General features: G+C 43.8%; 1 protein-coding gene across 8 annotated transcripts in view; it reads left to right on the top strand.

Moving 5' to 3' along the window:
• Window positions 1-15,142, top strand: part of LOC129706393 (monocarboxylate transporter 2-like) — a 356,464-nt gene that overhangs the window by 335,817 nt on the left and 5,505 nt on the right. The window lies entirely within an intron of this gene.

Here is a 15,142-nt window from a genome sequence, read left to right as displayed (position 1 = left end):
TCACCTCCACTCCTGTCCGTCCCACTGCCTGGAGGTCGATCTACTCTACCTTCTTTTAGTTCTAATCCAAGTTTAACGATTGCTTTTTCCCAACTAGCAATTCTCTTAACCTCTTATTCGCCTTCCGTTCCTCTAAATATTTTCTCCATAACCCTATTAATTATTTTATACTTTCGTTATTACTATGCTGCCAAATGATCAGTTCTATGTATTTTATTCCTCTCACTGTTTTAAATCCCCCCCCCCCCCCCCCCCCTCCCCTGGCGGCCATAGCTTATTTCCTAATTTCTTATGTAACGCTCCTGATAAATTTCTTAATTTCTCTGCCTTTTGAGGAAACTCATTACACATTAATTGCAATGGGCTCTTTTCCTCTTCTGTTACATCTCTACATTATTCCCATGCTTCTGAACACCGAAAACAGAATTCTTAAATCCCTCCTTTTGATCCCTAAATTTACCAAGCTCGCTTCTATACAATGGATAATGGTTCAAAGCGATCGCAGCCTTGCAACTTGTTACTCCTTTGTTCCACCAATCCTACTCTCTTATTAAAATTATTCTCCTATCTCCCACAAATCCACACCCTTTCAACTTTCTCAATCCCCAGTCATTCAAGAATCAGAGTACTCCAGGGAACAATCAAACATATTCAAATCCAATCAAACACACTCTCGCACTCATTTAATCCTCAATCAAAACACCCAAAAATGATCTTCAGGCACGTGTAACAGCGTACACAAGCAGGATAGCACGCTACCTGTTACTATCAGGCACAACCACACTCCTAAATAAACCACAAACATTTGTTTATTATAAATCACGCACTCTAAAGGGCCTGTCCCACTTTCACGAGTTATTCACGAATTCTCCCGAGTTTCCCCTTGATTCAAACTCGCAGAATGTTCGTAATGAGTCCGTAGGAGGTCGTAGGAGTTTGTAGATATATCATAGCGTCTCGTTATGCTAGCCGTAGGTACTCGTGGCATCAGGTACGTCGGGACGTTTTTTCCAGCCCGATAAAAAATGGCCATAAGTTAAAAAAATGGTCGGGATGAAAGAAATTGCAACTTTTTGCTCGTAAGGAGGGCATCGAAATAGTTGTGGGAATTCGTAGACATACTCGTAGGAGTTCGTAGGAGTTTGTGAACATAGTCGTGGAAGGTCGTAGTAGTTCGTAGATTACCACGATCTCAATTTTTTTTTAGGTCCTTTAAACTCGGCAGAGGTTTTGAATTAAGTCATGAAAGTGGGACAGACCCTTAGGAAATCCTCTTTGTGGTGCAATCGGTCAGCAGGATGACTCCTCTCCTGACGCAGCGATCGAAAGAGTACAACCCTTGATAGAACCACCCCAATTCAGATTCTTACAACACCACGCTCTAAAATAATTACAAATATTTAACTCAAGCACACTCTTACTTCAAGTTTCAAAATCCGTAACACTCGCACAAGCAGCAACACAAATGATGGTTCGTGGACTTAACACAATCTAGATTTTAACTTCTAATTCTTAATACATTCTAAGTTTATTTACATACACAGAATATTTACAAAATCCGGATCCGATGACAATACGAAAAGCTATATTTTTACAATTTACAAAATTATTTAAAGCATTAGCGCACAGTTCACGAACACTCGATCTCGATACCGCGTCACGCTGTTACCACTCAGTGAACCTCTCCCTCTGATACTGAAGATTTTACCCTTCCTAGGTTACTCTTTGCTGAGAGGTACTACTCCTTAAATGACAACTTTTCCTCCTGAATGTTACTATCCCTCTGCTAAGACTGGACTTCTATAGGGGGACCTCCACCCCTCCTCTCTAAGTTCGACAGAATTAGGGGTACCCTTCTCTATTCAGATTACTTTTCATCAAGTAAACAGGTTCCTGTCTCTCAGGTACTCTTCGCTATCAGGTACTAGCGAATCAGAGGGTTACTATTCACTGTTGATCAGCCGCTATTCAGAATCGATCACGGACACGCACCAACTCCGAAGTTCTATATACAGGAATTCGAATTCCACCTTACTGGCAGAACTTCAATATGAAAGTCAGTATTTGGAAATTTGGCTTTGCAAATATAGACTCAAACTCCTAATTTTAGTGTGTATCTCTCCTCATAGATGGGCACTCAAATCAAAATAGTAACCTTTATGAGATGCCTCGTCCGTCACTTCAGGGAGGGACTCAGATATCTACACACAGACACACCTCTCTGCTGGGCACCAAGGATTGAGCACCTAGCCACTTCTCGCTGTGAGTTATCGATGCCATTTTTCAGAATTCACCTTTTCAATTCGTGCTCCCGGCAACGATCCGATTGATATGTAGGTCAGACCTGTATTTCAATACCTCACCAATTGGATACCAAATCTAACCTTGGGCCACCCTCGCCCAATGAAGCGCGTTTGGCTCTCGTTAAAGCAGCTGCAGTCTGCCAACTACGACCAAAGTTTTGGGCCTCTAACCCAGGAAAGGGCCTCTAACAGCAGGGCCTCTAACCCCACCCTGGTTTCATGGGCCCCTAACCCAAAGGAGTGATAACCCCCCCACCCCCCCACCCCCCTTCTCATGCTTGCTAAACTGTTATAATTATCTCAATTAGACCCTTTTCCAAGCCCACGAATGATCGATCTGCTCCGACTAATGAAGTGCTGAAAATCAATGCGAAAACCGTGCCATGAGCCTGATTTCTACACTCGCGATCGAAACAGCTCAACACCCTTGATTGCAAACTTGTGTTTGGGGGTCTTTGAGAGCCTGGATGAGCCCCCAATGTAAATTGCTCGTTTAAAGCTTCCCCCCAGTCTAATTTCAGTCAAAAACACTGAATCGAGTACTAGAACAACTAATCTTTATTTTGACAAAGCGCAATTACAGTTCAACTACTGTACCTATCCCACCGCGGGTTTGATCCTCGTATCTGCCTGTTCAAGCCCTCTAGGCCTCACTCAGACAGAAACACTCCAGAAGGTCATGCAGTCCCAAGCGATCTCCCACAAGATCGACGTTGGACCTCGTGGCAGCGGACGTTTATATGTCCCGGGACCTTGAGGAGCCGAACCATATGGGGGTGGTCTCTTAATAATCCAATTACAGATATCGATTAACCTCATACATAGCAGACATTTCCCAAACCTAATAATACAGCAGCTTAATACATTGTATTCAAACAGGACTTCTCAAGGAAGCCAACTTAGAAACATTTACCCTGACCTGCAAGAAAGCCAGACAAGGCTCAATGCCTCATCCAATCAACACTCAGCAAAGTAGAATTCTGCAACATTATTTACAATTATTTACAAGGTGTACGTCTGGTTTGCAGCCATCCAATCAATTATATGCATTTTGCACCTAATTGACGGGGTCTGCAGATGTTCTTATTCTTTTCTTGCAACTTGTATCTAGGCTCTAGACACACTGGCACCACTCCGCAGCTTGACCCAGTTCTGCAGAGAGCAATTCCAAATTGACCAAATCTCCCAGCAGCCCTGAAGCTTTTACCCCCATTTTAAAGTCCTAGCCTCTCCAATTTGGCCAGGATTAACATGAACATCCTTCACATTTCTAAATTCCAAGCAAAAATCGAAAACCTATGGATGCTGGAAATCTGAAACAGAGACAGGAAATGCTGGAAGCACTCACTAGGTCGGGTAGCATCTGTGGAAAGAGAAAGTTAATATTTTAGTTCTGAGACCCTTCATTGGGGCTGGAAAATAAGTTTTGGAGTAGAGCACAATGCTGCATGTTTGTGAATTGATCAGGCAATCCAGAGTCCATGTTAATTACAGTTAATTCAGACTCATGTGAATATGAATAACATTTAGTGCAAGATAAAGTCCAGTAAAGTCCAATCAAAGATTGTCTGAGGGTCTCCAATGAGATAGATAGCAACTCAGGACTGCACTATAGTTGTTGGTCGGATGGTTCAGTTGCCTGATAACAGCCAGAATGCAATTTATGTATATTGTTATCATCTCACCTACAACAATGGAGTACGAACACTTGGTTCATCCAGTCCAGCAGAAAAATTCCATCAGTCCCCTCCTCCCTCTTTACATCCTTCCCTGTTGCCCTGCAATTAGAATTTTTTGCAAATGGCCATCAACTCCCTATTGGGTTTTTTTTGCCAGCTCAGGGTAATTCACAATGGGTTTCTGGCACTGTGCGGCAGCAACTCAACCGCTGCGCCACCGTGCCGCCCATGACCTTTAGTATTTGACATAAGTGAAGCGTGCAGTCATTTTGCTTCTGACTATTAAATGTAGTCATTTTGCTTCTGACTATTAAAGCAGTGTATTAATGAAGAGAATTAAGGAAAAGCAAGTAAGGCTGTTTATGTAAGTAAGCAAGCATACTAATCTGTTCTTTGACCCAGCAAAACTTTGAAGGTCAACTTCAGTAAAATGCCTTACCAATTCTAATTCAACGAGGTAACTGATTATAGCACGTCGTCGTACCACCACTATCTCAAATATATTTGTGGACTTTGACTGGCTGTCACTTTTGAATTATATTGGTCACAGATTTGTACCCGCACATTGATAATGGTGGGGCTGAATGTTTTCAAGTGCAGCTGAATGTGGGGGAAAGGTGGATTAATGCTCCCACGAAGATAGGTACCCCAATGTATTAAGTCATCTTCTTTAGGTAATTGCAACTTGTGTTGTATCTATCGTGTGTGAGGATGTATCTGCACTGGTGTATGTGTAAGTGTGTGTCATGGAGGTGTGGGTATGGACAGGTGTGTGTATGTGCAGTTGAATCTGCACAGGCATTTGAGTGTGTAAGTGTGTGTCATGGGGTGGGGGTGTGTTTATGAACAGATGTGTGTCAGAGCAGGTGTATGTAAGTGTGTGTGTGCTTGTGTATGCATGGGTGTTTGTGTGTAAGTGTGTGTACATGGAGGTGTGTGTACAGGCAGTTCTGCATGTGTGCAGGGTGTGTGTGTAAGTGCACATGGAGGTGCATATGTATGGATAGGTGTGCATGAGCAGGTGTGTGTAAATGTGTGTACGTGGAGGTGTGTGTGTGTACGGACAGGTGTTTGTGTTTGTGTATTTCAGTGGGGATGCATGTGCGCACGTTTTTTGGATGTGCATGTCAGTGTCTGTATGAGTGTGCGATTGAGTGAGTTAAAACTCTCGTTAATCATCTACTTGTGATTACTTTATTCGTGCAATAATAATAGCTCTTTGCAAACACCTTGCAGCACATTTCAGTTATGGTGCTGAAATTGGCTGTGTTTATATCACATCGTTAACATAGCACAACGTCTTGAGGCAATTCATGTGATCGCTATTAGTTTTACACAAGCCCATGTCAGGAGATGTTAGGCCAACACTAACAAAAGCATTAAAGGGGCAGGTTTAAAGGAAGATTTTAAAGAAGGAAGGATGATAAATGTCAGGGCAGGAAACTTTGCGACTTGGGACTGAAACTGCAGAAGGAACGGCTGTCAATCATAGATCAGAAGATCATAAGACACAGGAGGAGAATTAAGGCATGCGGCCCATAGTGGGCAGCACAGTGGTGCAGCGGTAGAATGGTTGCCTTTCAGCGCTAGAGACCAGAGTTCGATCCTGACTATGCGTGCTGGTCTGTACAGAGTCTGTACGTTCTCCCTGTGGCCGCGTGGGTTTTCTCTGGATGCTCCGGTTTCCTCCCACACTCCAAAGATGTACAAGTTTGTAGGTTACCTGACTTTGTTAAAAATTTGTAAATTGTCCCAAGTGTGTACGGGATGATCGCTGGACGGCGCAGGATTAGTGGGCCGAAGGGCCTGTTGCCGCGCTGTGTCTCTAAAGTCACTTGGAACAATTTACAATCTTTACCAAAGCCAATTAACCGACAAACTTGTTTGGCTTTGGAATGTGGGAGGAAACCTAACGAACCAGGAAAAAACTACTCAATCATGGGGAGAACGTACAAAACTCCATAGATTGCACCCGTAATCAGAATCTCCGGCGCTGTAAGGCAGTAACTCTACCGCTGCGCCACTGTGCTGCCACTGAGCAACCATACTGCCCCATAATTGCTTCCATAACCTCTCCAATTCAGCTTTCTTGATCATTCCTGAAGTTAATTTCTCCACTCTTGGCAAGCACACCTTCAGCGACTGCTGTAAACTCAGCAATTCCCTCCTGAAGTCTTTTCACCTTTCAGTCTCCCCCTCTTCCTTTTAGATGCCCCTGAAAACCTGTCCTTTTAACTAAGCCTTTGATCATTTGTCCTTGCATCTTCTGGGGACTAAACACAACCAGAACGAGGATCAGGTGGGGCAGTATCCTGGGGACTGTACCAGGATAGCTATTCTGTAAATTCTCTTGGGATGTTTTGCTAAGTTAAGAGTACTAAATAAATACAACGTGTTGCTCCTGTTGCAGTGATAGAATAGCACTTAAGATGCTTTCTACTTGTACATTCTGACCCACTTGAATGATGACTGAACTGGGTCAGAGGATGTCATTTTAATCAAATTCTGCACCAGCTGAAAAAAATACAATTTGATACAATGGTAGCAAAAAATGAGTTATCCAGTGCTTGGGAAAATTAATATATTAAAACCATAAAATCCCTAGTAACTCATTAGTAAGTTATATTAAATGTGCAGATATATTTGTGCATTTTACCAAGTCAAGCAATCCGCCAAATCTAGAAACAAAGAACTGCAGATGCTGGTTTATACCAAAGATAGACACAAAGTACTGGAGTAACTCAGTGGGTTAAGCAGCATCTCTGGAGGAAAAAGGTAGGTGACATTTTGGGTTGAGACCCTTCTTCAGACTGAAAGTAGTGTGTGTGTGTGTGTGGGGGGGGGGGGGCTAGTGAAGAGCTGGAGGCAAGAAAAGACATTCAGGGTCCTGCTCTTTTATCGCCCCCAGCTCTTCACCCCCATCCTTTGCTTTCAGTCTGAATAAAGGTCCTGATCTGAAACGTCACCTATCCTTTTCCTCCAGAGATGCTGCCTGACCCACCAAGTCTAGTTTAGTTTTAGAAACAGGCCCCTTGGTCCACTGAGTCTGCGAGGACCAACAGTCATCAACTAATTCTATCCTGCACACTAGGGACAATTTACAGAAACTAGTTAACCAACAAAGCTGGCCGTCATTGGAATGTGGGAGGAAACCGGAGCATCCGGGGAAAACCCAAACGGTCACAAGGAGATGATCCGAGCGGACAGCATGCCTAGTTTGAATCAGACCCAGTCTCTGGCGCAGTAAGGCAGCAACTTTACCGCTGTCCCACTCTGCCACCCACAATCAGTCAATAAGCCTCAGTTCGCAGCCTTGTATGGCGGGAAGTACTAACCCAAATTAACTGATGAAACTAACTGCTGGAGTAATGCCGCTGTCCCACTTAGGAAACCAGAACGGAAACCTCTGGACACTATGCACCCCACCCAAGGTTTCCGTGCAGTTCCCGGAGGTTTTTGTCAGTCTCCCTACCTGCAACCTCCGGCAACCACCTGCAACCTCCGGGAACCACATAGAAACCTTGGGTGGGGCGCAAAGTCTCCAGAGGTTTCCGTTCAGGTTTCCTAAGTGGGACAGGGGCATAACTCAGCGGGTCAGGCAGCATCTCTGGGCAACATGAATAAGCAAAGTTTTGGGTTGGGACCCTTCCTCAGACCCAAACCCATCACAAAATGTCGTCTAACTATGTTCTCCAGAGATGCCGACCAGTTACTCCAGCACTTTGTGCTTTTTATCACAAACTAGCATCTGTGGATCCTTGTGTCCCCGGGTTAAGTAATGTTCAGTTTCCATGCTATCTCCACACTATTATAAAAATGCAAAATTTACAATTACCACTCAAAGGATGGAATTCCTTTGTCTGTGATCAGCAGCCAGAGTGTTAGAAAATGTCAAGGCAGATATTGGCTGGAGGATACACATTATATAACTATACAAGCCATCTGAAGAATGAAGAATCAGTCTGAAGAAGGGTCTCGACCTGATACGTCAGCTATTCCTTCTCTCCAGAGATGCTACCTGTCCCGCTGAGTTACTCCAGCATTTTGTATCTACCTTCGATTTAAACCCGCCTGCAGTTCTTTCCTATACAAACATTCATTTGAACAAAGTTTTCTTAGGCTCTGAGAATGCCATCTTGTGGCTATATTGCATTAATATGATTTTTGCACATAAATGTTTTCTCTTTTTAATTAAATTTCTTCCTTCCAGTTTCAAACAGCAAATGTACTTTGAGACGGCAGATAACAAATAGGGCTAATTCCACAAAATAATATGCTGGGAATTATATACTCTTTCTGAAAAATCACAGCTAAAACTTAAACTGTGCGACTATTCAGTCAAACCTAATACCTGCACTGAGAATAGACACCCGAAGCACCTCCTCACTTAAATAGGAGCAACGTGTAGTCTATGATTTTTAGTCTACAGAGACTTCAGTAAAGTCTTTAACTCAGCACAAGAAAAGTTAAGATTTAGAGGGATATGGACCAAATGTGGGAAGGTGACACTGGTGTAGATGGGGCATTTTGGTCGGCATGTGCAAGTCGGGCCGATGGGCCTGTTTCCATGCTGTATGACTCCATGTCTCTAAAAAAGTTCAAAAGGTTGGAGCACGTCAAATCTGAAGCAAGTTGGCAAATTGGATCCAGAATCTGTTTGTTTGAAGGAGGCAGAAGATTATGATAAAGGATTGTTTTTGTGATTGGAAGCATGAGAGCAGTGGTTTAGAACAAGGATTGGTGTGAGACCCTATCTGATCATTTAATACACTCGTGATTTGAATGTGTAAATTCACAGCTAACTTGAAAACTAGTGGTGTTGCTGATAACGTGCAAGATTGGCTTAGGATTTGGGATGACAGGATGACTGATCATTGGGCAGTGCAAAGGCAAATTAAATTTAATACTGATGATTGGTTATCAAAAATTGCAGCAAGATCTTGACCAGTAGAGCAAGTGGGCTGAGGAATGATTAATAGATAAGTGCGCGGTGTTGCATTTTGGGAAATTAAACCAGGTCAGGACCTACTCAGGACTCTGGGGAGTGAATATAGAATATGTACATATGCAAATTTGCCAACTTGCTTCAGATTCAACGTGCTCTAACCTTTTGAACTATTTTAGAGACATGGAGTCATACAGCATGGAAATAGGTTGTACAAGACATTGGTGAAGCCACATTTGGAGTATTGTGTTCAGCTTTGGTCGCCCAAAGCTTGGCCTATAGGGAGAGGTTGAGCAGGCTAGGACTTTATTCCTTGGAGCGCAGGAGGATAAAGGGATGATCTAATAGAGGTGTATAAGATGATAATAGCAACCTGAGTAACAATGTTTTTACACAAAGGCTGCTAGGTGTATGGAATGAGATACCAGAGGAGGTAATTGAGGCAAGTGGTATCAGAACATTTAAAAGTCATTTGGACAGGTATACAACGTACCCTGAGAATATATTTCTTTATACATGTTCAATGTCACCGCATGACATGTTTTTAATGTAACTGCAACTTTCTATGTCTATCTGCGGTTTAAACCAGCATCTGCAGTTCCTTCCTATGCAGTTCTTAGTTTGTACGTTTAAACATTATCGGAACCTGAACATTTGCAACAAGGATGCTCCTAATTCTTAAGTATGCTGGATACTGATGCACCTTCCCCAAACGGCACCTTAGCTGCCGACTTCACTTTTTTTGTCAATCGGACATACAGGGCTCAGATTATAAGGTGAAAAAGGCTCGGAATTCCTTTCAGCCTGAGTCGCTTTGTTCCCTTCAGTGCGGTACTTAAGACACAATTGCCACACCACATTATATGTTGGAGTGGCTCTTATAGTAGCAGAATAAAGCATGTCAGTCATCTGAGTGCATATGAGGAATTGACAACCTCTTGGCACTCAGATGAAGTGACATGCATTTAACTGCCCAGCAACGACCTCGGAATAACAAAGCAGGTGGTGTCATTGGACAGCGGGTTATAATTTCACAGCCTGACAGCAGTTCTCATTTTGCCAGGGTTATTAGGATGCTGACCTTCCACTCTCGAGACAGCCACAATGCCCATTTGTCCTGTTTGAGCCCCATAAGAAAGTTACATTTTAACAACAGTAGTTTTATGAGGGACTAGCTGTTAACACTCGGGAAAGAGTACTTAACATTTGAGACACACAATGTCAATGTCAAATGCTGCCAGGTCAATAACATCAGAATTAACATTGAGCGGAGTTCCATCTCTTTTATCAGAACAATATATAAATTTATTGGAAGTAGAAGGTCCCCTCTCCCATCATAGATGAGACCCTCACACGTGTCTCCTCGGTACCCCGCAGCTCTGCACTTGCTCCACCACCCCTTACTCGCAACAGGGACACAGTCCCCCAGTCCTTATCTTTTACCCCTTCAGTCGTCACATACAACACATAATCCTCCAACATTCTTGCCACCTCCAATGGGATCCCACCTTTTCACATCTTCCCATCTCCACCCCTTTCTGCCTTCAGCCGATACTTTTCCCTCCACAACTCCCTGGTTCACTCATCACTTCCCACCCAAACCACCCTCTTCCCACGTACCTTCCCCTGCAACCGCAGAAGATGCAACACCTGTCGCTATACCTCCTCCTTCAACTCTGTCCAGGGACCCCGACGGTCCTTTCAGGTTAGGCAGAGGTTCACTTGCACCTCCTCCAACCTCATCTACTGTATCCGTTGTTCAAGATGTGGACCCTTATAAATCGGCGAGACCAAACGTAGACTGGGCGAATGTTTTGCTGAACACCTTCGCTCAGTCTGCCTGGACCTACCTGATCTCCCGTTTGCTAAACACTTTAATTCCCCTTCCCATTCCCACATTGACCTTTCTGTCCTAGGCATCCTCCATTGTCAGAGTGAGGCTAAATGCAAATTGGAGGAACAGCAATTCATATTTAGCTTGGGCAGCTTACGGCCCAATTACAGTATGAATATTGATTTCTCTAACTTCAAATAACCCCTGCGTTCCCTCGCTCTCATTCCCTTCCCCACCCAAGTGACACCAGCTTTTCCTTCTCACCCAGCAAACAGCTAACAATGGCCTGGTTTCTTTATCATTGTTACTTATTTGCACATCTTTCATTCATTTGTTCTATATCTCTTTACATCATCGTCTATATCTCCCGTTTCCCTTTCCCGTGACTTTCAGTCTGAAGAAGGGTCTCACCCATTCATTCTCTCCAGAGGTGCTGCCTTTCCTGCTGAGTTATTCCAGCATTTTGTGTCTATGTTCAATTTATTGGAAGTTGTATAGGAACATAAAGATCAGGAGTAGGAGAAGGTTATCTAGCCCTTCAAGCTTGCATTATTATCCATCAAGATCAAGGTTAATTTCTACATCTGGGGCTTTATCCTGCCTTATACCTGTATCTCTTAATTCCCATAAGGACACGGAGTGCTGAAGTGACTCAGTGGGTCAGACAGCATCTCTGGAGAACATGGATAGGTGACGTTTCAGGTCGAGATGCTTCCTCAGTTTGGTTTAGTTTAATTCAGGTAGATACATTTTAAAAATGAAAATGCCATCTATCCATGTTTTCCGGAATAGTTGGCTGATGCCCTGAGTCACTCCAGCACTTTGTGTCCTTTTGTGTAACCTGGCTTCTGCAGTTCCTCGTTTCTCCCTTAATGTCCAGAAATCTATTTTGTATAAACAAAAGACATAATAACTTTTGATATTGTTATGAGGGATGATCCTGTGCTACAGGGAGAGGTTAAACAGGCAAGGGATTTATTCTTTACAGCGCAGAAGGATGAGGGATGATCCAATAGAGATGTTTAAAATGAACGTGAGGGGATTACATAGGGTAAGTGCACAGAATCTTTTACCCAGATAGGGAAATCAAGAAACAGAGGACATAGGTACTGTATAAGGTCAGAGGGGAAAGATTCAGTGTAGTTTATTTTAGAGATACAGCATAGAAACAGATCCAGCGTGCCCACACTGACCAACATGTCCCATCTACACTGGTCCCATCTGCTTGCCTTTGGCCCATATCCCTCTAAACCTGTCCTATCCATGTATCTGACAAATTGTTTCTTAAACGTTGCGATTGTACCTGCCGCAACTACCTCCTCTGGCAGCTCGTTCCATACACCCACCACCCTTTGTTTGAAAATGTTATCCCTCAGATTCCTATTAAATCTTTCCCCCTTCACCATAAAGCTATGTCCTCTGGTTCTCAATTCCTCTACTCTGGGCAAGAGATTCTGTGTGCCTACCCGATCTATTCCTCTCATGATTGTATACACCTGTATAAGATCATACCTCATCCTCCTGTGCTCCAAGGGATAGAGTCCCAGCCTGCTCAAACTCTCCCTTTAGCTCAGGCTCTCAAGTCCAGGCCACATCCTCGTCAATCTTCTCTGTATCCTATCCAAATTGACAACATCTTTCCTCATTTTTCCTTCTGTGCCAGAAGGTTTATACCCCACTTAGGTGACTTGTGCATTGAATCTTGGCTTCCTGGCCAGCATCATTGGGGCTGAGAATGGGACTGTTACAATGAAATAGCTGCTATGATAGCCACTATTCCATGATTCAGGACAGCCAGTGGTGTAGGAGAAAGCAGATTAGATGGCAACTTAGGACCAATTGCCAATTTTTGGAACATGTTTGCCAAGTGCGATGAAAAAAGTGGGAACTGCAGATGCTAATTTAGCAAGAAAAGACACAAAATGCTGCAGTAATCAGGCTTCGGTCTTCTTGTGACCGTGTGTGTTTTCTCCATGTGCACCCACTCTCCAAAGACATGCAGGCTTGTAGGTTAATTAGCTTCTGTAAATTGTCTTAGTGTGTAGGATAGTGCAAGCGTACGGGGTGATCGCAGGCCGGCACGGACTCAGTGGGCTGAAAGGCCTGTTTCCGCGCTGTATTTCTAAAGTCTGAAGTAAAGTCTAAATGCCACATCCCCGGAGAACATGAATAAGTGACGTTTTGGGTCGGGACCCTTCTTCAGACCAAAAAATGGTGGATTAACTGATCAATTTCTGCTAACCAAACCAGGCATTAAGGGATCAGAGAAAAAACAGATGTATGCAGGTGATTGATCAGCCATGAACATCAGAATAGCATTGAGGGGCTGAATGGCCTCATGAAGCTCCTATCTCCTTTGATACTGATGCCTCAGTCATGTCAATATGGGTGAAATGTTCCAGGTCGAGACAACAACAAACATAAATATCCACAAAGATAGACACACAGTGCTGGAGTAACAGCAGGTCAGGCTGCATCTCTGGAGAAAATGAATGGGTGGCATTTCGGGTCGGAACCCTTCTTCATTCGGAACCCTTTCTCCAGAGATGCTACCTGACCTGCTGAGTTACTCCAGCACTTGGTATCTATCTTTGGTGTAAACCAGCAACTACAGTTAATTCTTACACATAAATATCCATGATATCCGCAATTGAAGTATCAGCCTCATAACCGGATTGCTATTGCATTGTTTAAGAAACATTTGTATAGGTACATGGATCGGGTAGGTTTAAAGGGATATGGGCTAAATGCAGGCAGGTGGGACGAGTGGAGATGAGGCATGTTGGTCATGTGGTGTGGGCAAGTTTCAACGCTGTATGACTCCATGCCTCTATGATGCCTTGTGATTCTGTAGTTTTGTTTTCCTATCCCCATCGCACCCATAGCATTTCACACCTCATGAATTACTGTTTGATTGGTTGTTGCAGTTTGGTTTGGCAAACATGGTTCATAATTTGCACTTAGATGGATTCCCACAAATAGTGAATGTCCAGTTAATCTGTTATGATGGAGTTGGTTGGAGAATGCGATTTTTTGATGTCTTTCTGAAAATGCAATCAGTGTTACATCTGAAATAAGACTCCTTCAACGGTCAGCACTTTCTCACTATCAGGACTGAGTGCTCGTGGCACCGAGCACTGTCCCAAATGACCAATTCCTTCTGATCTTTAGTAGAGTTGCTACCTCACAGCACCAGAGACCCGGGTTCAATCCTAACTACAGGTGCCAATTAACCTACAAACCTGTACATCTTTGGAGCGTGGGAGGAAACCGAAGATCTCGGCGAAAACCCACGCAGGTCACGGGGAGAACGTACAAACTCCAAACAGACAGCACCTGTTGTCGGGATCGAACCTGGGACTCCAGCGCTGCATTTTCTGTAAGGCAGCAACTCTACCACTGTGCCACCATGACAGCTCTCATTCTGATGTAAAAAAAACTGAACAGGCTGGAAACATTCGGAGGAGAAAGTTAACTTTTTGCATAAACAACCTTTCTTCAGACTTGGGGAAAATCTCTTTATCTGTCTGTCTGGGTCCAGGAATCTTTTTTCAAAATCAAAGTAAACTTTGTTCAGAATAAAAAATGTATGCAAATCAGGAACTGTGCAAAACTTCTTCCGACATTCTCAGCACAATGCATACTTTAATTTACATTGTATTGTCCACAGACATATCATTAAGGCAGGCATCCTTGCCAGTCGTGGCCTCCTGGGGTGATTCCCTTGTTTGAGGGGTGTCCCCACCAGACTCTGCCTATCAATGTCCAGCTGCGGAAGGACCCTAAACTGTGGTCCTCCCCTTGGCGTGGCTGTACCAAGCTTCAGTGCATCCCTCTCAGCACGCACACTTGCAATCTGGAGCGGGCCAGTCGGCAACATTCCCTGATGGACATCTCACTCTGGTCCAGGAATCGAACCCCAAAAATGTCACCAACACTTTGAATTTATCCTGAACTGCTTCCCCCGTCTTACTGCAGGGGGACTTCACGTTTGGTTTGGGACAGGAAAAATAATGTAACATGGAGATGTACAGAAAACCTATGGCACAGCAGTTCTTCTGCGATCCATTCTGACCTCATCTACGTTGGTTGACTATGTTTTTACAACGCCAGTTAGTAAACTCGGGTCTAGGTTTGTAAATATGTTCTAAGAACGCTTTACTCGGGGGAGTTATGCTTAATTTATTTGATCAGTACATAGCAGTGGTGCAGTGGTAGAGCTGCTGCCTCACATTGCCAGAGACCCGGGTTTGATCCTGACTATGGGTGGTGTTTGTGCAGAACTTAATACGTTCCCCCTGTGACCATGTGGGGGTTTTCTCCAGGTGCTCCGGTTTCTACCCACATTCCAAAGACCTGCAGATTTGTAGGCTAGTATGCT

This window comes from Leucoraja erinacea, chromosome 19 (genome assembly GCF_028641065.1).
Source record: "Leucoraja erinacea ecotype New England chromosome 19, Leri_hhj_1, whole genome shotgun sequence".
Lineage (NCBI taxonomy): Eukaryota > Metazoa > Chordata > Chondrichthyes > Rajiformes > Rajidae > Leucoraja > Leucoraja erinaceus.
Note: the sequence above shows the minus strand (reverse complement) of the source record. Positions and strands in the feature narration are given on the sequence as shown.